The 22225-nt window shown below is 47.6% G+C and overlaps 10 non-coding genes and 4 pseudogenes across 10 annotated transcripts; all 14 read right to left on the bottom strand.

The window, feature by feature from the left end:
* Positions 1-621: 621 nt before the first annotated feature.
* Positions 622-697, bottom strand: LOC142253769 (U2 spliceosomal RNA; annotated as a pseudogene).
* A 1388-nt stretch (positions 698-2085) lies between these two features.
* Positions 2086-2276, bottom strand: LOC142252323 (U2 spliceosomal RNA). Its single transcript, XR_012725706.1, has one exon. It is a non-coding gene; the product is annotated as a U2 spliceosomal RNA (small nuclear RNA).
* Positions 2277-3664: 1388 nt separating this feature from the next.
* On the bottom strand, positions 3665-3855 carry LOC142252819 (U2 spliceosomal RNA). Its single transcript, XR_012726185.1, has one exon. It is a non-coding gene; the product is annotated as a U2 spliceosomal RNA (small nuclear RNA).
* Positions 3856-5243: 1388 nt separating this feature from the next.
* LOC142252324 (U2 spliceosomal RNA) lies at positions 5244-5434 on the bottom strand. The gene has a single exon (XR_012725707.1). It is a non-coding gene; the product is annotated as a U2 spliceosomal RNA (small nuclear RNA).
* A 1388-nt stretch (positions 5435-6822) lies between these two features.
* LOC142252325 (U2 spliceosomal RNA) lies at positions 6823-7013 on the bottom strand. The gene has a single exon (XR_012725708.1). It is a non-coding gene; the product is annotated as a U2 spliceosomal RNA (small nuclear RNA).
* Positions 7014-8401: 1388 nt separating this feature from the next.
* Positions 8402-8602, bottom strand: LOC142253427 (U2 spliceosomal RNA; annotated as a pseudogene).
* A 1564-nt stretch (positions 8603-10166) lies between these two features.
* Positions 10167-10357, bottom strand: LOC142252326 (U2 spliceosomal RNA). The gene has a single exon (XR_012725709.1). It is a non-coding gene; the product is annotated as a U2 spliceosomal RNA (small nuclear RNA).
* Positions 10358-11745: 1388 nt separating this feature from the next.
* On the bottom strand, positions 11746-11936 carry LOC142252854 (U2 spliceosomal RNA). Its single transcript, XR_012726220.1, has one exon. It is a non-coding gene; the product is annotated as a U2 spliceosomal RNA (small nuclear RNA).
* Positions 11937-13324: 1388 nt separating this feature from the next.
* Positions 13325-13515, bottom strand: LOC142252327 (U2 spliceosomal RNA). The gene has a single exon (XR_012725710.1). It is a non-coding gene; the product is annotated as a U2 spliceosomal RNA (small nuclear RNA).
* A 1388-nt stretch (positions 13516-14903) lies between these two features.
* On the bottom strand, positions 14904-15094 carry LOC142252329 (U2 spliceosomal RNA). Its single transcript, XR_012725712.1, has one exon. It is a non-coding gene; the product is annotated as a U2 spliceosomal RNA (small nuclear RNA).
* A 1388-nt stretch (positions 15095-16482) lies between these two features.
* LOC142252330 (U2 spliceosomal RNA) lies at positions 16483-16673 on the bottom strand. The gene has a single exon (XR_012725713.1). It is a non-coding gene; the product is annotated as a U2 spliceosomal RNA (small nuclear RNA).
* A 1388-nt stretch (positions 16674-18061) lies between these two features.
* Positions 18062-18258, bottom strand: LOC142253074 (U2 spliceosomal RNA). The gene has a single exon (XR_012726394.1). It is a non-coding gene; the product is annotated as a U2 spliceosomal RNA (small nuclear RNA).
* Positions 18259-18955: 697 nt separating this feature from the next.
* LOC142253748 (U2 spliceosomal RNA) lies at positions 18956-19097 on the bottom strand (annotated as a pseudogene).
* Positions 19098-20485: 1388 nt separating this feature from the next.
* Positions 20486-20687, bottom strand: LOC142253002 (U2 spliceosomal RNA; annotated as a pseudogene).
* Positions 20688-22225: the final 1538 nt, after the last annotated feature.

Raw genomic sequence — 22225 nt, forward strand, 5'->3', positions numbered from 1 at the left:
CGAAGCCTGGTTGAGCCTTGTTGTTGCTCCCAGCGTCCACCGAGGCATCTTACCCAAGTGGAGTAGGGAGCTACTAGTCGTTGGTTTCGCAGCCGAGACTGCCCGGACCGTCAACCGGTGTTGGTTTCTCAGCCCAAGGCTGACCGGACCTCCAACCGGGTGTTGGTTTCTCAGCCCAAGGCTGACCGGACCTCCAACCGGGTGTTGGTTTCTCAGCCCAAGGCTAACCGGACCTCCAACCGGGTGTTGGTTTCTCAGCCAAAGCTGACCCGGACCTCCAATCGGGTGTTGGTTTCTCAGCCCAAAGCTGACCGGACCTCCGACCGGGATTATAAAAATTTCCCTTCTTAGCCAGAAGGCCGGGATAGGGCAATATGCTTGGAAAGTATGAATAGGCAAGGCGCGGCGTGCGACAGAGTCTGAGGCTTACCAGGGTCCCAACCTAGCAAGTTCAGACTCCCTCCAGGGTGTCCATTCCTGGGCCACATTGCACCATAACCCCCACACTTACTCAGTCTAATAGCCTCGATCCTGGTAGGGCCATGGTTTCCTCTAGATGGATATACTATCCTCCCAAAGTACTAACAAGCGCATCCTTCCAGTGTGCATTGCATCATTGTACTAAGGTGGCCGGAGCCTTAAACCACCTTTTCGAACGATACTACACTTGATCTTAGCCAAAAGGCCGAGAAGCGATAACCAGAATTGGTTTGGGCCTCGAGTGGCACCCTGGCCTATGCCGGACACATCTTAGGGAGAGAGAGCGAGAGGGAGACAAACCCACGCCTACAGAAGACATTTTGTCACCCAAGCCAACCCTTGAAAAGGCTGCTTTGCAGAGCAAAAACAAGAAGAATGGTGCGTTTTGCAGCCGCCGCCCCCCACTGCAATGAATCTGAATAACTCCTCCTTTAGGGCGCAAGCAACTCCCCTCCCCCTTGCAGTCTTTCCAATTCACGATACAAAAAGACGGACAGGACAGGTTGCCTGACTTTCCGTCACTGCCACCCTTTGCCATCCTTACCCGTAGAAAGCCCTTTCATCATCCCCAAACCCTAATCTTTTCCCTTTCCTTCCCAGCCCCCAAACCCTGCCCTCTGTACCCTTCTCACCACCCGCATCCCTTCTCCTGTCATCCCCCTACCACCCGGGAAAAAAAGAGCTTGCCCCCTCCTTACACTAGCCCACCCTCCCACCCAAAGAACAACTTCTGCTGCGCAGCTTGTTTTCTAGGCAGCAGCGCTATTGTGATGTCAGCGGGGGCATTGTGACAAACCGCCAGTGTTCCGTCTCTTCATGTTGTGCACAGTTCAAACGGAAAATACATCAACAGGCAGACTACAGAAAAACTTACTATCAAAGGTTAGAGGGGGGCTTTCTCAGAGGGCTTTTTACAGTTTTTCTATTCCCAATTAGCCGTTTAAGTGTACTTATTGAAAGTAGTAATTCTTTCATAGGCCGCCCTTTCTTAGTATTTGACGTTCCTTATATTGCGGTATGAGGCTTTGCAGCAGGTTGCAAACATTCATCACCCATGACTGTCCCCAATTGAGCTCAGAAGCTCAATGTCTATCATGACCTCTCTTTTAGAATGTCCAAGAGCAAGCAAACTATTCCTCCAGGAGAGGGCGCCAACAGACTACTAAAGAGATCATCATTACTCAAAGAAAACCCCAAAAACCAATGCATGATAGGAATAAACAGGTAACTTTCTTTGGAGTGGAAGCGGAGAGATCGCACCAGATGCCAATTCTAGATCTTATCACACCTGTGGTCACTGCAGCAGCAGGTGAATCCACTTTGTCCAAAAGGGATCTATTCCATTCAATTGCAAATGATCTAGATAAGACAGAGAACTGCAGCACGGGACATATCCGAGTTGGTCAGGTTGAGTGGTGATGAGTTTGCTATTTGGATGAATAAAGAAAGTCAAAAGTGTGAAAGATAAAAAACAAAAGGAGGAAGTGTGAAAAGTGAATGGGCCAAATTGAGGTGCATATGAAGACGTATGCTTTCTTCCAATTCATTAAACCGGGCTAATATGAATCAGGTGAATTGAGTTCTGCTTTTGGAAACTGGGTTAAGAAGGGGTGCACCGTTCCTGGAGGTACTGCAATACCAGGTCAATGCGTGGAGTGGACAGAGCAAGCTCTTTTTCCATCTCCCTGTTCTAAAAATCCATTTAATATATGGTCCCCAGATAGGGGACGTATCAGATATTAAACTGATAAGAACAGATACTACACTTGATCTTAGCCAAAAGGCCGAGAAGCGATAACCAGAATTGGTTTGGGCCTCGAGTGGCACCCTGGCCTATGCCGGACACATCTTAGGGAGAGAGAGCGAGAGGGAGACAAACCCACGCCTACAGAAGACATTTTGTCACCCAAGCCAACCCTTGAAAAGGCTGCTTTGCAGAGCAAAAACAAGAAGAATGGTGCGTTTTGCAGCCGCCGCCCCCCACTGCAATGAATCTGAATAACTCCTCCTTTAGGGCGCAAGCAACTCCCCTCCCCCTTGCAGTCTTTCCAATTCACGATACAAAAAGACGGACAGGACAGGTTGCCTGACTTTCCGTCACTGCCACCCTTTGCCATCCTTACCCGTAGAAAGCCCTTTCATCATCCCCAAACCCTAATCTTTTCCCTTTCCTTCCCAGCCCCCAAACCCTGCCCTCTGTACCCTTCTCACCACCCGCATCCCTTCTCCTGTCATCCCCCTACCACCCGGGAAAAAAAGAGCTTGCCCCCTCCTTACACTAGCCCACCCTCCCACCCAAAGAACAACTTCTGCTGCGCAGCTTGTTTTCTAGGCAGCAGCGCTATTGTGATGTCAGCGGGGGCATTGTGACAAGCCGCCAGTGTTCCGTCTCTTCATGTTGTGCACAGTTCAAACGGAAAATACATCAACAGGCAGACTACAGAAAAACTTACTATCAAAGGTTAGAGGGGGGCTTTCTCAGAGGGCTTTTTACAGTTTTTCTATTCCCAATTAGCCGTTTAAGTGTACTTATTGAAAGTAGTAATTCTTTCATAGGCCGCCCTTTCTTAGTATTTGACGTTCCTTATATTGCGGTATGAGGCTTTGCAGCAGGTTGCAAACATTCATCACCCATGACTGTCCCCAATTGAGCTCAGAAGCTCAATGTCTATCATGACCTCTCTTTTAGAATGTCCAAGAGCAAGCAAACTATTCCTCCAGGAGAGGGCGCCAACAGACTACTAAAGAGATCATCATTACTCAAAGAAAACCCCAAAAACCAATGCATGATAGGAATAAACAGGTAACTTTCTTTGGAGTGGAAGCGGAGAGATCGCACCAGATGCCAATTCTAGATCTTATCACACCTGTGGTCACTGCAGCAGCAGGTGAATCCACTTTGTCCAAAAGGGATCTATTCCATTCAATTGCAAATGATCTAGATAAGACAGAGAACTGCAGCACGGGACATAGCCGAGTTGGTCAGGTTGAGTGGTGATGAGTTTGCTATTTGGATGAATAAAGAAAGTCAAAAGTGTGAAAGATAAAAAACAAAAGGAGGAAGTGTGAAAAGTGAATGGGCCAAATTGAGGTGCATATGAAGACGTATGCTTTCTTCCAATTCATTAAACCGGGCTAATATGAATCAGGTGAATTGAGTTCTGCTTTTGGAAACTGGGTTAAGAAGGGGTGCACCGTTCCTGGAGGTACTGCAATACCAGGTCAATGCGTGGAGTGGACAGAGCAAGCTCTTTTTCCTTCTCCCTGTTCTAAAAATCCATTTAATATATGGTCCCCAGATAGGGGACGTATCAGATATTAAACTGATAAGAACAGATACTACACTTGATCTTAGCCAAAAGGCCGAGAAGCGATAACCAGAATTGGTTTGGGCCTCGAGTGGCACCCTGGCCTATGCCGGACACATCTTAGGGAGAGAGAGCGAGAGGGAGACAAACCCACGCCTACAGAAGACATTTTGTCACCCAAGCCAACCCTTGAAAAGGCTGCTTTGCAGAGCAAAAACAAGAAGAATGGTGCGTTTTGCAGCCGCCGCCCCCCACTGCAATGAATCTGAATAACTCCTCCTTTAGGGCGCAAGCAACTCCCCTCCCCCTTGCAGTCTTTCCAATTCACGATACAAAAAGACGGACAGGACAGGTTGCCTGACTTTCCGTCACTGCCACCCTTTGCCATCCTTACCCGTAGAAAGCCCTTTCATCATCCCCAAACCCTAATCTTTTCCCTTTCCTTCCCAGCCCCCAAACCCTGCCCTCTGTACCCTTCTCACCACCCGCATCCCTTCTCCTGTCATCCCCCTACCACCCGGGAAAAAAAGAGCTTGCCCCCTCCTTACACTAGCCCACCCTCCCACCCAAAGAACAACTTCTGCTGCGCAGCTTGTTTTCTAGGCAGCAGCGCTATTGTGATGTCAGCGGGGGCATTGTGACAAGCCGCCAGTGTTCCGTCTCTTCATGTTGTGCACAGTTCAAACGGAAAATACATCAACAGGCAGACTACAGAAAAACTTACTATCAAAGGTTAGAGGGGGGCTTTCTCAGAGGGCTTTTTACAGTTTTTCTATTCCCAATTAGCCGTTTAAGTGTACTTATTGAAAGTAGTAATTCTTTCATAGGCCGCCCTTTCTTAGTATTTGACGTTCCTTATATTGCGGTATGAGGCTTTGCAGCAGGTTGCAAACATTCATCACCCATGACTGTCCCCAATTGAGCTCAGAAGCTCAATGTCTATCATGACCTCTCTTTTAGAATGTCCAAGAGCAAGCAAACTATTCCTCCAGGAGAGGGCGCCAACAGACTACTAAAGAGATCATCATTACTCAAAGAAAACCCCAAAAACCAATGCATGATAGGAATAAACAGGTAACTTTCTTTGGAGTGGAAGCGGAGAGATCGCACCAGATGCCAATTCTAGATCTTATCACACCTGTGGTCACTGCAGCAGCAGGTGAATCCACTTTGTCCAAAAGGGATCTATTCCATTCAATTGCAAATGATCTAGATAAGACAGAGAACTGCAGCACGGGACATAGCCGAGTTGGTCAGGTTGAGTGGTGATGAGTTTGCTATTTGGATGAATAAAGAAAGTCAAAAGTGTGAAAGATAAAAAACAAAAGGAGGAAGTGTGAAAAGTGAATGGGCCAAATTGAGGTGCATATGAAGACGTATGCTTTCTTCCAATTCATTAAACCGGGCTAATATGAATCAGGTGAATTGAGTTCTGCTTTTGGAAACTGGGTTAAGAAGGGGTGCACCGTTCCTGGAGGTACTGCAATACCAGGTCAATGCGTGGAGTGGACAGAGCAAGCTCTTTTTCCATCTCCCTGTTCTAAAAATCCATTTAATATATGGTCCCCAGATAGGGGACGTATCAGATATTAAACTGATAAGAACAGATACTACACTTGATCTTAGCCAAAAGGCCGAGAAGCGATAACCAGAATTGGTTTGGGCCTCGAGTGGCACCCTGGCCTATGCCGGACACATCTTAGGGAGAGAGAGCGAGAGGGAGACAAACCCACGCCTACAGAAGACATTTTGTCACCCAAGCCAACCCTTGAAAAGGCTGCTTTGCAGAGCAAAAACAAGAAGAATGGTGCGTTTTGCAGCCGCCGCCCCCCACTGCAATGAATCTGAATAACTCCTCCTTTAGGGCGCAAGCAACTCCCCTCCCCCTTGCAGTCTTTCCAATTCACGATACAAAAAGACGGACAGGACAGGTTGCCTGACTTTCCGTCACTGCCACCCTTTGCCATCCTTACCCGTAGAAAGCCCTTTCATCATCCCCAAACCCTAATCTTTTCCCTTTCCTTCCCAGCCCCCAAACCCTGCCCTCTGTACCCTTCTCACCACCCGCATCCCTTCTCCTGTCATCCCCCTACCACCCGGGAAAAAAAGAGCTTGCCCCCTCCTTACACTAGCCCACCCTCCCACCCAAAGAACAACTTCTGCTGCGCAGCTTGTTTTCTAGGCAGCAGCGCTATTGTGATGTCAGCGGGGGCATTGTGACAAGCCGCCAGTGTTCCGTCTCTTCATGTTGTGCACAGTTCAAACGGAAAATACATCAACAGGCAGACTACAGAAAAACTTACTATCAAAGGTTAGAGGGGGGCTTTCTCAGAGGGCTTTTTACAGTTTTTCTATTCCCAATTAGCCGTTTAAGTGTACTTATTGAAAGTAGTAATTCTTTCATAGGCCGCCCTTTCTTAGTATTTGACGTTCCTTATATTGCGGTATGAGGCTTTGCAGCAGGTTGCAAACATTCATCACCCATGACTGTCCCCAATTGAGCTCAGAAGCTCAATGTCTATCATGACCTCTCTTTTAGAATGTCCAAGAGCAAGCAAACTATTCCTCCAGGAGAGGGCGCCAACAGACTACTAAAGAGATCATCATTACTCAAAGAAAACCCCAAAAACCAATGCATGATAGGAATAAACAGGTAACTTTCTTTGGAGTGGAAGCGGAGAGATCGCACCAGATGCCAATTCTAGATCTTATCACACCTGTGGTCACTGCAGCAGCAGGTGAATCCACTTTGTCCAAAAGGGATCTATTCCATTCAATTGCAAATGATCTAGATAAGACAGAGAACTGCAGCACGGGACATAGCCGAGTTGGTCAGGTTGAGTGGTGATGAGTTTGCTATTTGGATGAATAAAGAAAGTCAAAAGTGTGAAAGATAAAAAACAAAAGGAGGAAGTGTGAAAAGTGAATGGGCCAAATTGAGGTGCATATGAAGACGTATGCTTTCTTCCAATTCATTAAACCGGGCTAATATGAATCAGGTGAATTGAGTTCTGCTTTTGGAAACTGGGTTAAGAAGGGGTGCACCGTTCCTGGAGGTACTGCAATACCAGGTCAATGCGTGGAGTGGACAGAGCAAGCTCTTTTTCCATCTCCCTGTTCTAAAAATCCATTTAATATATGGTCCCCAGATAGGGGACGTATCAGATATTAAACTGATAAGAACAGATACTACACTTGATCTTAGCCAAAAGGCCGAGAAGCGATAACCAGAATTGGTTTGGGCCTCGAGTGGCACCCTGGCCTATGCCGGACACATCTTAGGGAGAGAGAGCGAGAGGGAGACAAACCCACGCCTACAGAAGACATTTTGTCACCCAAGCCAACCCTTGAAAAGGCTGCTTTGCAGAGCAAAAACAAGAAGAATGGTGCGTTTTGCAGCCGCCGCCCCCCACTGCAATGAATCTGAATAACTCCTCCTTTAGGGCGCAAGCAACTCCCCTCCCCCTTGCAGTCTTTCCAATTCACGATACAAAAAGACGGACAGGACAGGTTGCCTGACTTTCCGTCACTGCCACCCTTTGCCATCCTTACCCGTAGAAAGCCCTTTCATCATCCCCAAACCCTAATCTTTTCCCTTTCCTTCCCAGCCCCCAAACCCTGCCCTCTGTACCCTTCTCACCACCCGCATCCCTTCTCCTGTCATCCCCCTACCACCCGGGAAAAAAAGAGCTTGCCCCCTCCTTACACTAGCCCACCCTCCCACCCAAAGAACAACTTCTGCTGCGCAGCTTGTTTTCTAGGCAGCAGCGCTATTGTGATGTCAGCGGGGGCATTGTGACAAGCCGCCAGTGTTCCGTCTCTTCATGTTGTGCACAGTTCAAACGGAAAATACATCAACAGGCAGACTACAGAAAAACTTACTATCAAAGGTTAGAGGGGGGCTTTCTCAGAGGGCTTTTTACAGTTTTTCTATTCCCAATTAGCCGTTTAAGTGTACTTATTGAAAGTAGTAATTCTTTCATAGGCCGCCCTTTCTTAGTATTTGACGTTCCTTATATTGCGGTATGAGGCTTTGCAGCAGGTTGCAAACATTCATCACCCATGACTGTCCCCAATTGAGCTCAGAAGCTCAATGTCTATCATGACCTCTCTTTTAGAATGTCCAAGAGCAAGCAAACTATTCCTCCAGGAGAGGGCGCCAACAGACTACTAAAGAGATCATCATTACTCAAAGAAAACCCCAAAAACCAATGCATGATAGGAATAAACAGGTAACTTTCTTTGGAGTGGAAGCGGAGAGATCGCACCAGATGCCAATTCTAGATCTTATCACACCTGTGGTCACTGCAGCAGCAGGTGAATCCACTTTGTCCAAAAGGGATCTATTCCATTCAATTGCAAATGATCTAGATAAGACAGAGAACTGCAGCACGGGACATAGCCGAGTTGGTCAGGTTGAGTGGTGATGAGTTTGCTATTTGGATGAATAAAGAAAGTCAAAAGTGTGAAAGATAAAAAACAAAAGGAGGAAGTGTGAAAAGTGAATGGGCCAAATTGAGGTGCATATGAAGACGTATGCTTTCTTCCAATTCATTAAACCGGGCTAATATGAATCAGGTGAATTGAGTTCTGCTTTTGGAAACTGGGTTAAGAAAGGGTGCACCGTTCCTGGAGGTACTGCAATACCAGGTCAATGCGTGGAGTGGACAGAGCAAGCTCTTTTTCCATCTCCCTGTTCTAAAAATCCATTTAATATATGGTCCCCAGATAGGGGACGTATCAGATATTAAACTGATAAGAACAGATTATTTTTTTTTTTTTTTTTTTTTTTGAAGGATGAGTTTGAAAATAATAAAGTGACCGCCTCTCGTTGCCCAGGTAACCGTCCGTCACAAGAGGGCTATTACATCCTACGATGCACACTCCCCCAAGGCCAGCAGTTGTGCAATACCCTGGCACCTATCAGCACCAACCAAGGTAGTACCCTCCCAAACTACACTTGATCTTAGCCAAAAGGCCGAGAAGCGATAACCAGAATTGGTTTGGGCCTCGAGTGGCACCCTGGCCTATGCCGGACACATCTTAGGGAGAGAGAGCGAGAGGGAGACAAACCCACGCCTACAGAAGACATTTTGTCACCCAAGCCAACCCTTGAAAAGGCTGCTTTGCAGAGCAAAAACAAGAAGAATGGTGCGTTTTGCAGCCGCCGCCCCCCACTGCAATGAATCTGAATAACTCCTCCTTTAGGGCGCAAGCAACTCCCCTCCCCCTTGCAGTCTTTCCAATTCACGATACAAAAAGACGGACAGGACAGGTTGCCTGACTTTCCGTCACTGCCACCCTTTGCCATCCTTACCCGTAGAAAGCCCTTTCATCATCCCCAAACCCTAATCTTTTCCCTTTCCTTCCCAGCCCCCAAACCCTGCCCTCTGTACCCTTCTCACCACCCGCATCCCTTCTCCTGTCATCCCCCTACCACCCGGGAAAAAAAGAGCTTGCCCCCTCCTTACACTAGCCCACCCTCCCACCCAAAGAACAACTTCTGCTGCGCAGCTTGTTTTCTAGGCAGCAGCGCTATTGTGATGTCAGCGGGGGCATTGTGACAAGCCGCCAGTGTTCCGTCTCTTCATGTTGTGCACAGTTCAAACGAAAAATACATCAACAGGCAGACTACAGAAAAACTTACTATCAAAGGTTAGAGGGGGGCTTTCTCAGAGGGCTTTTTACAGTTTTTCTATTCCCAATTAGCCGTTTAAGTGTACTTATTGAAAGTAGTAATTCTTTCATAGGCCGCCCTTTCTTAGTATTTGACGTTCCTTATATTGCGGTATGAGGCTTTGCAGCAGGTTGCAAACATTCATCACCCATGACTGTCCCCAATTGAGCTCAGAAGCTCAATGTCTATCATGACCTCTCTTTTAGAATGTCCAAGAGCAAGCAAACTATTCCTCCAGGAGAGGGCGCCAACAGACTACTAAAGAGATCATCATTACTCAAAGAAAACCCCAAAAACCAATGCATGATAGGAATAAACAGGTAACTTTCTTTGGAGTGGAAGCGGAGAGATCGCACCAGATGCCAATTCTAGATCTTATCACACCTGTGGTCACTGCAGCAGCAGGTGAATCCACTTTGTCCAAAAGGGATCTATTCCATTCAATTGCAAATGATCTAGATAAGACAGAGAACTGCAGCACGGGACATAGCCGAGTTGGTCAGGTTGAGTGGTGATGAGTTTGCTATTTGGATGAATAAAGAAAGTCAAAAGTGTGAAAGATAAAAAACAAAAGGAGGAAGTGTGAAAAGTGAATGGGCCAAATTGAGGTGCATATGAAGACGTATGCTTTCTTCCAATTCATTAAACCGGGCTAATATGAATCAGGTGAATTGAGTTCTGCTTTTGGAAACTGGGTTAAGAAGGGGTGCACCGTTCCTGGAGGTACTGCAATACCAGGTCAATGCGTGGAGTGGACAGAGCAAGCTCTTTTTCCATCTCCCTGTTCTAAAAATCCATTTAATATATGGTCCCCAGATAGGGGACGTATCAGATATTAAACTGATAAGAACAGATACTACACTTGATCTTAGCCAAAAGGCCGAGAAGCGATAACCAGAATTGGTTTGGGCCTCGAGTGGCACCCTGGCCTATGCCGGACACATCTTAGGGAGAGAGAGCGAGAGGGAGACAAACCCACGCCTACAGAAGACATTTTGTCACCCAAGCCAACCCTTGAAAAGGCTGCTTTGCAGAGCAAAAACAAGAAGAATGGTGCGTTTTGCAGCCGCCGCCCCCCACTGCAATGAATCTGAATAACTCCTCCTTTAGGGCGCAAGCAACTCCCCTCCCCCTTGCAGTCTTTCCAATTCACGATACAAAAAGACGGACAGGACAGGTTGCCTGACTTTCCGTCACTGCCACCCTTTGCCATCCTTACCCGTAGAAAGCCCTTTCATCATCCCCAAACCCTAATCTTTTCCCTTTCCTTCCCAGCCCCCAAACCCTGCCCTCTGTACCCTTCTCACCACCCGCATCCCTTCTCCTGTCATCCCCCTACCACCCGGGAAAAAAAGAGCTTGCCCCCTCTTTACACTAGCCCACCCTCCCACCCAAAGAACAACTTCTGCTGCGCAGCTTGTTTTCTAGGCAGCAGCGCTATTGTGATGTCAGCGGGGGCATTGTGACAAGCCGCCAGTGTTCCGTCTCTTCATGTTGTGCACAGTTCAAACGGAAAATACATCAACAGGCAGACTACAGAAAAACGTACTATCAAAGGTTAGAGGGGGGCTTTCTCAGAGGGCTTTTTACAGTTTTTCTATTCCCAATTAGCCGTTTAAGTGTACTTATTGAAAGTAGTAATTCTTTCATAGGCCGCCCTTTCTTAGTATTTGACGTTCCTTATATTGCGGTATGAGGCTTTGCAGCAGGTTGCAAACATTCATCACCCATGACTGTCCCCAATTGAGCTCAGAAGCTCAATGTCTATCATGACCTCTCTTTTAGAATGTCCAAGAGCAAGCAAACTATTCCTCCAGGAGAGGGCGCCAACAGACTACTAAAGAGATCATCATTACTCAAAGAAAACCCCAAAAACCAATGCATGATAGGAATAAACAGGTAACTTTCTTTGGAGTGGAAGCGGAGAGATCGCACCAGATGCCAATTCTAGATCTTATCACACCTGTGGTCACTGCAGCAGCAGGTGAATCCACTTTGTCCAAAAGGGATCTATTCCATTCAATTGCAAATGATCTAGATAAGACAGAGAACTGCAGCACGGGACATAGCCGAGTTGGTCAGGTTGAGTGGTGATGAGTTTGCTATTTGGATGAATAAAGAAAGTCAAAAGTGTGAAAGATAAAAAACAAAAGGAGGAAGTGTGAAAAGTGAATGGGCCAAATTGAGGTGCATATGAAGACGTATGCTTTCTTCCAATTCATTAAACCGGGCTAATATGAATCAGGTGAATTGAGTTCTGCTTTTGGAAACTGGGTTAAGAAGGGGTGCACCGTTCCTGGAGGTACTGCAATACCAGGTCAATGCGTGGAGTGGACAGAGCAAGCTCTTTTTCCATCTCCCTGTTCTAAAAATCCATTTAATATATGATCCCCAGATAGGGGACGTATCAGATATTAAACTGATAAGAACAGATACTACACTTGATCTTAGCCAAAAGGCCGAGAAGCGATAACCAGAATTGGTTTGGGCCTCGAGTGGCACCCTGGCCTATGCCGGACACATCTTAGGGAGAGAGAGCGAGAGGGAGACAAACCCACGCCTACAGAAGACATTTTGTCACCCAAGCCAACCCTTGAAAAGGCTGCTTTGCAGAGCAAAAACAAGAAGAATGGTGCGTTTTGCAGCCGCCGCCCCCCACTGCAATGAATCTGAATAACTCCTCCTTTAGGGCGCAAGCAACTCCCCTCCCCCTTGCAGTCTTTCCAATTCACGATACAAAAAGACGGACAGGACAGGTTGCCTGACTTTCCGTCACTGCCACCCTTTGCCATCCTTACCCGTAGAAAGCCCTTTCATCATCCCCAAACCCTAATCTTTTCCCTTTCCTTCCCAGCCCCCAAACCCTGCCCTCTGTACCCTTCTCACCACCCGCATCCCTTCTCCTGTCATCCCCCTACCACCCGGGAAAAAAAGAGCTTGCCCCCTCCTTACACTAGCCCACCCTCCCACCCAAAGAACAACTTCTGCTGCGCAGCTTGTTTTCTAGGCAGCAGCGCTATTGTGATGTCAGCGGGGGCATTGTGACAAGCCGCCAGTGTTCCGTCTCTTCATGTTGTGCACAGTTCAAACGGAAAATACATCAACAGGCAGACTACAGAAAAACTTACTATCAAAGGTTAGAGGGGGGCTTTCTCAGAGGGCTTTTTACAGTTTTTCTATTCCCAATTAGCCGTTTAAGTGTACTTATTGAAAGTAGTAATTCTTTCATAGGCCGCCCTTTCTTAGTATTTGACGTTCCTTATATTGCGGTATGAGGCTTTGCAGCAGGTTGCAAACATTCATCACCCATGACTGTCCCCAATTGAGCTCAGAAGCTCAATGTCTATCATGACCTCTCTTTTAGAATGTCCAAGAGCAAGCAAACTATTCCTCCAGGAGAGGGCGCCAACAGACTACTAAAGAGATCATCATTACTCAAAGAAAACCCCAAAAACCAATGCATGATAGGAATAAACAGGTAACTTTCTTTGGAGTGGAAGCGGAGAGATCGCACCAGATGCCAATTCTAGATCTTATCACACCTGTGGTCACTGCAGCAGCAGGTGAATCCACTTTGTCCAAAAGGGATCTATTCCATTCAATTGCAAATGATCTAGATAAGACAGAGAACTGCAGCACGGGACATAGCCGAGTTGGTCAGGTTGAGTGGTGATGAGTTTGCTATTTGGATGAATAAAGAAAGTCAAAAGTGTGAAAGATAAAAAACAAAAGGAGGAAGTGTGAAAAGTGAATGGGCCAAATTGAGGTGCATATGAAGACGTATGCTTTCTTCCAATTCATTAAACCGGGCTAATATGAATCAGGTGAATTGAGTTCTGCTTTTGGAAACTGGGTTAAGAAGGGGTGCACCGTTCCTGGAGGTACTGCAATACCAGGTCAATGCGTGGAGTGGACAGAGCAAGCTCTTTTTCCATCTCCCTGTTCTAAAAATCCATTTAATATATGGTCCCCAGATAGGGGACGTATCAGATATTAAACTGATAAGAACAGATACTACACTTGATCTTAGCCAAAAGGCCGAGAAGCGATAACCAGAATTGGTTTGGGCCTCGAGTGGCACCCTGGCCTATGCCGGACACATCTTAGGGAGAGAGAGCGAGAGGGAGACAAACCCACGCCTACAGAAGACATTTTGTCACCCAAGCCAACCCTTGAAAAGGCTGCTTTGCAGAGCAAAAACAAGAAGAATGGTGCGTTTTGCAGCCGCCGCCCCCCACTGCAATGAATCTGAATAACTCCTCCTTTAGGGCGCAAGCAACTCCCCTCCCCCTTGCAGTCTTTCCAATTCACGATACAAAAAGACGGACAGGACAGGTTGCCTGACTTTCCGTCACTGCCACCCTTTGCCATCCTTACCCGTAGAAAGCCCTTTCATCATCCCCAAACCCTAATCTTTTCCCTTTCCTTCCCAGCCCCCAAACCCTGCCCTCTGTACCCTTCTCACCACCCGCATCCCTTCTCCTGTCATCCCCCTACCACCCGGGAAAAAAAGAGCTTGCCCCCTCCTTACACTAGCCCACCCTCCCACCCAAAGAACAACTTCTGCTGCGCAGCTTGTTTTCTAGGCAGCAGCGCTATTGTGATGTCAGCGGGGCCATTGTGACAAGCCGCCAGTGTTCCGTCTCTTCATGTTGTGCACAGTTCAAACGGAAAATACATCAACAGGCAGACTACAGAAAAACTTACTATCAAAGGTTAGAGGGGGGCTTTCTCAGAGGGCTTTTTACAGTTTTTCTATTCCCAATTAGCCGTTTAAGTGTACTTATTGAAAGTAGTAATTCTTTCATAGGCCGCCCTTTCTTAGTATTTGACGTTCCTTATATTGCGGTATGAGGCTTTGCAGCAGGTTGCAAACATTCATCACCCATGACTGTCCCCAATTGAGCTCAGAAGCTCAATGTCTATCATGACCTCTCTTTTAGAATGTCCAAGAGCAAGCAAACTATTCCTCCAGGAGAGGGCGCCAACAGACTACTAAAGAGATCATCATTACTCAAAGAAAACCCCAAAAACCAATGCATGATAGGAATAAACAGGTAACTTTCTTTGGAGTGGAAGCGGAGAGATCGCACCAGATGCCAATTCTAGATCTTATCACACCTGTGGTCACTGCAGCAGCAGGTGAATCCACTTTGTCCAAAAGGGATCTATTCCATTCAATTGCAAATGATCTAGATAAGACAGAGAACTGCAGCACGGGACATAGCCGAGTTGGTCAGGTTGAGTGGTGATGAGTTTGCTATTTGGATGAATAAAGAAAGTCAAAAGTGTGAAAGATAAAAAACAAAAGGAGGAAGTGTGAAAAGTGAATGGGCCAAATTGAGGTGCATATGAAGACGTATGCTTTCTTCCAATTCATTAAACCGGGCTAATATGAATCAGGTGAATTGAGTTCTGCTTTTGGAAACTGGGTTAAGAAGGGGTGCACCGTTCCTGGAGGTACTGCAATACCAGGTCAATGCGTGGAGTGGACAGAGCAAGCTCTTTTTCCATCTCCCTGTTCTAAAAATCCATTTAATATATGGTCCCCAGATAGGGGACGTATCAGATATTAAACTGATAAGAACAGATACTACACTTGATCTTAGCCAAAAGGCCGAGAAGCGATAACCAGAATTGGTTTGGGCCTCGAGTGGCACCCTGGCCTATGCCGGACACATCTTAGGGAGAGAGAGCGAGAGGGAGACAAACCCACGCCTACAGAAGACATTTTGTCACCCAAGCCAACCCTTGAAAAGGCTGCTTTGCAGAGCAAAAACAAGAAGAATGGTGCGTTTTGCAGCCGCCGCCCCCCACTGCAATGAATCTGAATAACTCCTCCTTTAGGGCGCAAGCAACTCCCCTCCCCCTTGCAGTCTTTCCAATTCACGATACAAAAAGACGGACAGGACAGGTTGCCTGACTTTCCGTCACTGCCACCCTTTGCCATCCTTACCCGTAGAAAGCCCTTTCATCATCCCCAAACCCTAATCTTTTCCCTTTCCTTCCCAGCCCCCAAACCCTGCCCTCTGTACCCTTCTCACCACCCGCATCCCTTCTCCTGTCATCCCCCTACCACCCGGGAAAAAAAGAGCTTGCCCCCTCCTTACACTAGCCCACCCTCCCACCCAAAGAACAACTTCTGCTGCGCAGCTTGTTTTCTAGGCAGCAGCGCTATTGTGATGTCAGCGGGGGCATTGTGACAAGCCGCCAGTGTTCCGTCTCTTCATGTTGTGCACAGTTCAAACGGAAAATACATCAACAGGCAGACTACAGAAAAACTTACTATCAAAGGTTAGAGGGGGGCTTTCTCAGAGGGCTTTTTACAGTTTTTCTATTCCCAATTAGCCGTTTAAGTGTACTTATTGAAAGTAGTAATTCTTTCATAGGCCGCCCTTTCTTAGTATTTGACGTTCCTTATATTGCGGTATGAGGCTTTGCAGCAGGTTGCAAACATTCATCACCCATGACTGTCCCCAATTGAGCTCAGAAGCTCAATGTCTATCATGACCTCTCTTTTAGAATGTCCAAGAGCAAGCAAACTATTCCTCCAGGAGAGGGCGCCAACAGACTACTAAAGAGATCATCATTACTCAAAGAAAACCCCAAAAACCAATGCATGATAGGAATAAACAGGTAACTTTCTTTGGAGTGGAAGCGGAGAGATCGCACCAGATGCCAATTCTAGATCTTATCACACCTGTGGTCACTGCAGCAGCAGGTGAATCCACTTTGTCCAAAAGGGATCTATTCCATTCAATTGCAAATGATCTAGATAAGACAGAGAACTGCAGCACGGGACATAGCCGAGTTGGTCAGGTTGAGTGGTGATGAGTTTGCTATTTGGATGAATAAAGAAAGTCAAAAGTGTGAAAGATAAAAAACAAAAGGAGGAAGTGTGAAAAGTGAATGGGCCAAATTGAGGTGCATATGAAGACGTATGCTTTCTTCCAATTCATTAAACCGGGCTAATATGAATCAGGTGAATTGAGTTCTGCTTTTGGAAACTGGGTTAAGAAGGGGTGCACCGTTCCTGGAGGTACTGCAATACCAGGTCAATGCGTGGAGTGGACAGAGCAAGCTCTTTTTCCATCTCCCTGTTCTAAAAATCCATTTAATATATGGTCCCCAGATAGGGGACGTATCAGATATTAAACTGATAAGAACAGATACTACACTTGATCTTAGCCAAAAGGCCGAGAAGCGATAACCAGAATTGGTTTGGGCCTCGAGTGGCACCCTGGCCTATGCCGGACACATCTTAGAGAGAGAGAGCGAGAGGGAGACAAACCCACGCCTACAGAAGACATTTTGTCACCCAAGCCAACCCTTGAAAAGGCTGCTTTGCAGAGCAAAAACAAGAAGAATGGTGCGTTTTGCAGCCGCCGCCCCCCACTGCAATGAATCTGAATAACTCCTCCTTTAGGGCGCAAGCAACTCCCCTCCCCCTTGCAGTCTTTCCAATTCACGATACAAAAAGACGGACAGGACAGGTTGCCTGACTTTCCGTCACTGCCACCCTTTGCCATCCTTACCCGTAGAAAGCCCTTTCATCATCCACAAACCCTAATCTTTTCCCTTTCCTTCCCAGCCCCCAAACCCTGCCCTCTGTACCCTTCTCACCACCCGCATCCCTTCTCCTGTCATCCCCCTACCACCCGGGAAAAAAAGAGCTTGCCCCCTCCTTACACTAGCCCACCCTCCCACCCAAAGAACAACTTCTGCTGCGCAGCTTGTTTTCTAGGCAGCAGCGCTATTGTGATGTCAGCGGGGGCATTGTGACAAGCCGCCAGTGTTCCGTCTCTTCATGTTGTGCACAGTTCAAACGGAAAATACATCAACAGGCAGACTACAGAAAAACTTACTATCAAAGGTTAGAGGGGGGCTTTCTCAGAGGGCTTTTTACAGTTTTTCTATTCCCAATTAGCCGTTTAAGTGTACTTATTGAAAGTAGTAATTCTTTCATAGGCCGCCCTTTCTTAGTATTTGACGTTCCTTATATTGCGGTATGAGGCTTTGCAGCAGGTTGCAAACATTCATCACCCATGACTGTCCCCAATTGAGCTCAGAAGCTCAATGTCTATCATGACCTCTCTTTTAGAATGTCCAAGAGCAAGCAAACTATTCCTCCAGGAGAGGGCGCCAACAGACTACTAAAGAGATCATCATTACTCAAAGAAAACCCCAAAAACCAATGCATGATAGGAATAAACAGGTAACTTTCTTTGGAGTGGAAGCGGAGAGATCGCACCAGATGCCAATTCTAGATCTTATCACACCTGTGGTCACTGCAGCAGCAGGTGAATCCACTTTGTCCAAAAGGGATCTATTCCATTCAATTGCAAATGATCTAGATAAGACAGAGAACTGCAGCACGGGACATAGCCGAGTTGGTCAGGTTGAGTGGTGATGAGTTTGCTATTTGGATGAATAAAGAAAGTCAAAAGTGTGAAAGATAAAAAACAAAAGGAGGAAGTGTGAAAAGTGAATGGGCCAAATTGAGGTGCATATGAAGACGTATGCTTTCTTCCAATTCATTAAACCGGGCTAATATGAATCAGGTGAATTGAGTTCTGCTTTTGGAAACTGGGTTAAGAAGGGGTGCACCGTTCCTGGAGGTACTGCAATACCAGGTCAATGCGTGGAGTGGACAGAGCAAGCTCTTTTTCCATCTCCCTGTTCTAAAAATCCATTTAATATATGGTCCCCAGATAGGGGACGTATCAGATATTAAACTGATAAGAACAGATTTTTTGATTTAATGAAGCTTTCCAAAGCACCGCAAAAATGCATGACCGAAGTCACACCAAAAACAGTGCAAAGGCTAGGATTCGTGTGGACCCCTCCGTGAGAAGAGGATCCCCAAAAATCAACCCCGTCCCTCCGAGCCAGAAGGCCACAGCGAGGGTCAGGGATCTTCGGTGCTCCCCCAAGCCGAAGCCTGGTTGAGCCTTGTTGTTGCTCCCAGCGTCCACCGAGGCATCTTACCCAAGTGGAGTAGGGAGCTACTAGTCGTTGGTTTCGCAGCCGAGACTGCCCGGACCGTCAACCGGTGTTGGTTTCTCAGCCCAAGGCTGACCGGACCTCCAACCGGGTGTTGGTTTCTCAGCCCAAGGCTGACCGGACCTCCAACCGGGTGTTGGTTTCTCAGCCCAAGGCTAACCGGACCTCCAACCGGGTGTTGGTTTCTCAGCCAAAGCTGACCCGGACCTCCAACCGGGTGTTGGTTTCTCAGCCCAAAGCTGACCGGACCTCCGACCGGGATTATAAAAATTTCCCTTCTTAGCCAGAAGGCCGGGATAGGGCAATATGCTTGGAAAGTATGAATAGGCAAGGCGCGGCGTGCGACAGAGTCTGAGGCTTACCAGGGTCCCAACCTAGCAAGTTCAGACTCCCTCCAGGGTGTCCATTCCTGGGGCACATTGCACCATAACCCCCACACTTACTCAGTCTAATAGCCTCGATCCTGGTAGGGCCATGGTTTCCTCTAGATGGATATACTATCCTCCCAAAGTACTAACAAGCGCAACCTTCCAGTGTGCATTGCATCATTGTACTAAGGTGGCCGGAGCCTTAAACCACCTTTTCGAACGATACTACACTTGATCTTAGCCAAAAGGCCGAGAAGCGATAACCAGAATTGGTTTGGGCCTCGAGTGGCACCCTGGCCTATGCCGGACACATCTTAGGGAGAGAGAGCGAGAGGGAGACAAACCCACGCCTACAGAAGACATTTTGTCACCCAAGCCAACCCTTGAAAAGGCTGCTTTGCAGAGCAAAAACAAGAAGAATGGTGCGTTTTGCAGCCGCCGCCCCCCACTGCAATGAATCTGAATAACTCCTCCTTTAGGGCGCAAGCAACTCCCCTCCCCCTTGCAGTCTTTCCAATTCACGATACAAAAAGACGGACAGGACAGGTTGCCTGACTTTCCGTCACTGCCACCCTTTGCCATCCTTACCCGTAGAAAGCCCTTTCATCATCCCCAAACCCTAATCTTTTCCCTTTCCTTCCCAGCCCCCAAACCCTGCCCTCTGTACCCTTCTCACCACCCGCATCCCTTCTCCTGTCATCCCCCTACCACCCGGGAAAAAAAGAGCTTGCCCCCTCCTTACACTAGCCCACCCTCCCACCCAAAGAACAACTTCTGCTGCGCAGCTTGTTTTCTAGGCAGCAGCGCTATTGTGATGTCAGCGGGGGCATTGTGACAAGCCGCCAGTGTTCCGTCTCTTCATGTTGTGCACAGTTCAAACGGAAAATACATCAACAGGCAGACTACAGAAAAACTTACTATCAAAGGTTAGAGGGGGGCTTTCTCAGAGGGCTTTTTACAGTTTTTCTATTCCCAATTAGCCGTTTAAGTGTACTTATTGAAAGTAGTAATTCTTTCATAGGCCGCCCTTTCTTAGTATTTGACGTTCCTTATATTGCGGTATGAGGCTTTGCAGCAGGTTGCAAACATTCATCACCCATGACTGTCCCCAATTGAGCTCAGAAGCTCAATGTCTATCATGACCTCTCTTTTAGAATGTCCAAGAGCAAGCAAACTATTCCTCCAGGAGAGGGCGCCAACAGACTACTAAAGAGATCATCATTACTCAAAGAAAACCCCAAAAACCAATGCATGATAGGAATAAACAGGTAACTTTCTTTGGAGTGGAAGCGGAGAGATCGCACCAGATGCCAATTCTAGATCTTATCACACCTGTGGTCACTGCAGCAGCAGGTGAATCCACTTTGTCCAAAAGGGATCTATTCCATTCAATTGCAAATGATCTAGATAAGACAGAGAACTGCAGCACGGGACATAGCCGAGTTGGTCAGGTTGAGTGGTGATGAGTTTGCTATTTGGATGAATAAAGAAAGTCAAAAGTGTGAAAGATAAAAAACAAAAGGAGGAAGTGTGAAAAGTGAATGGGCCAAATTGAGGTGCATATGAAGACGTATGCTTTCTTCCAATTCATTAAACCGGGCTAATATGAATCAGGTGAATTGAGTTCTGCTTTTGGAAACTGGGTTAAGAAGGGGTGCACCGTTCCTGGAGGTACTGCAATACCAGGTCAATGCGTGGAGTGGACAGAGCAAGCTCTTTTTCCATCTCCCTGTTCTAAAAATCCATTTAATATATGGTCCCCAGATAGGGGACGTATCAGATATTAAACTGATAAGAACAGATTTGATTTAACAGCATCTTTATTATCATGCACTACTCACAAAAAGGTAACAAACCGTGTACAGTGCCGCAGCCCCGTACACACAGAAATATACAATCCTTCTTACATAGCCATAGAGTACGACGCACTAAACTATACATCACGCTCCTATGCTTATCCATAACACTCAAGCTGAAAGAAAAAGTTAGACAATAAATAACGACGAACCGGCGATTGGGGGATGGGGGTAGGGGAAAAGGGGGATAGGGTGGGGAAGTCACAGGCCCGAAGCTTTATTGAAAGACGCACATAACGGGAAAAGGAGGGAGGGGGCATGGAAGAGGTCTAAACCTCCTCCTCGGCGCTGTCGTCCGGACTGTCCATGATGGAATAGTCTCTGAGCAGGCTGTGGATCAGCCTGCGGCAATCCTGGATAGACATCCTCTCCCTCTTCAAGATGAGCCGGTTCCTGGCGACCCAAATAGCGTCCTTAAAGCAGTTCATAAGGCGCCAAGCCTCCTGGATGGCTCCAACGGTGTGAGTCCCAGGGAAGAGTCCATAAAGTACGGAATGGTACGATAGGCTCCCTCTGGGGACGGAGTTCCTCAGGTCATCCTCCAGGGCAACCAACAGGCGCTGTGCGAAACGGCAGTCCCAAAAGGCGTGCAGCGATGTTTCCTCCACGAAGGGGCACCTTGGGCAGTACCGGGTTTTGCACAGGTTCCGGGCGTGCATGAATGACCGGACGGGCAGTCCGCCCTGTATCGCCATCCATGACAAGTCCTTGTGCCCGTTGGTCAATCCAGCCGATGACACGTTTGTCCAAACAGTCTCCAGTGTGTCGTGATGAAGTCCTGGAATGTTCTCCATTTCGTCCTTGGCTCTGATGAGTTTGTGGATAGTCTTTGGCTTCCACAAATCAGGCTTGAGTCCCTCCAGTTGGTGTTCCCTCACAAACCGAACCACGTCTCCGTAGAACCATGGCGCCGTCCAGTTGTAGGGGAAGGAGCTGTCCCACTTGTCCCAGCCTAACCGTCTCCAAAGGGGGAGCAGGAAGAAGCGAGACATGGACCCACCCGCGGAACCTCTCTTGACTCGCAGAGTTCGGCGAACGCAGTCACATACGAAGGAGGATCGCAGGAGGGTGGGGATATCGGGTACGCCCTTCCCACCCTTGCGAGGATCCTTGTACATGATGCTCCGCTTTACTCTGTCCATCTTGGATCCCCAGACAAAACGAAACACCGTCCTGGTAATGGCCCTGCACACGGTGGCAAGGGGGGGCCAGGCCTGGGCCGTGTACTGCAGCACGGGCAGTACCTCGTTACGCAGGACCAGTGCTTTGCCCTCACAGGTGAGGCGTCTGAGGCTCCACAGACCGATCCGTTGGGTGATCTTGGTCAAGCGTTCCTCCCAGGACTTGAGGGCTGCTCCTTCCTTCCCGAACCAGACTCCAAGAACCTTGATGAAATCCGGCTGGATGCTGAAAGGGAAGGGGGCGGAAGAGGCCGGCTGCCAGTCCCCGAAGAGCATGGCTTCCGACTTCCCGCAGTTGACTTTGGCTCCCGAAGCCCGTCCGAAGGTCTCACAGGTCTGGACGAGGGTGTCG

Source organism: Anomaloglossus baeobatrachus, chromosome 9, assembly GCF_048569485.1.
Source record: "Anomaloglossus baeobatrachus isolate aAnoBae1 chromosome 9, aAnoBae1.hap1, whole genome shotgun sequence".
NCBI classification, from domain to species: Eukaryota; Metazoa; Chordata; class Amphibia; order Anura; family Aromobatidae; genus Anomaloglossus; species Anomaloglossus baeobatrachus.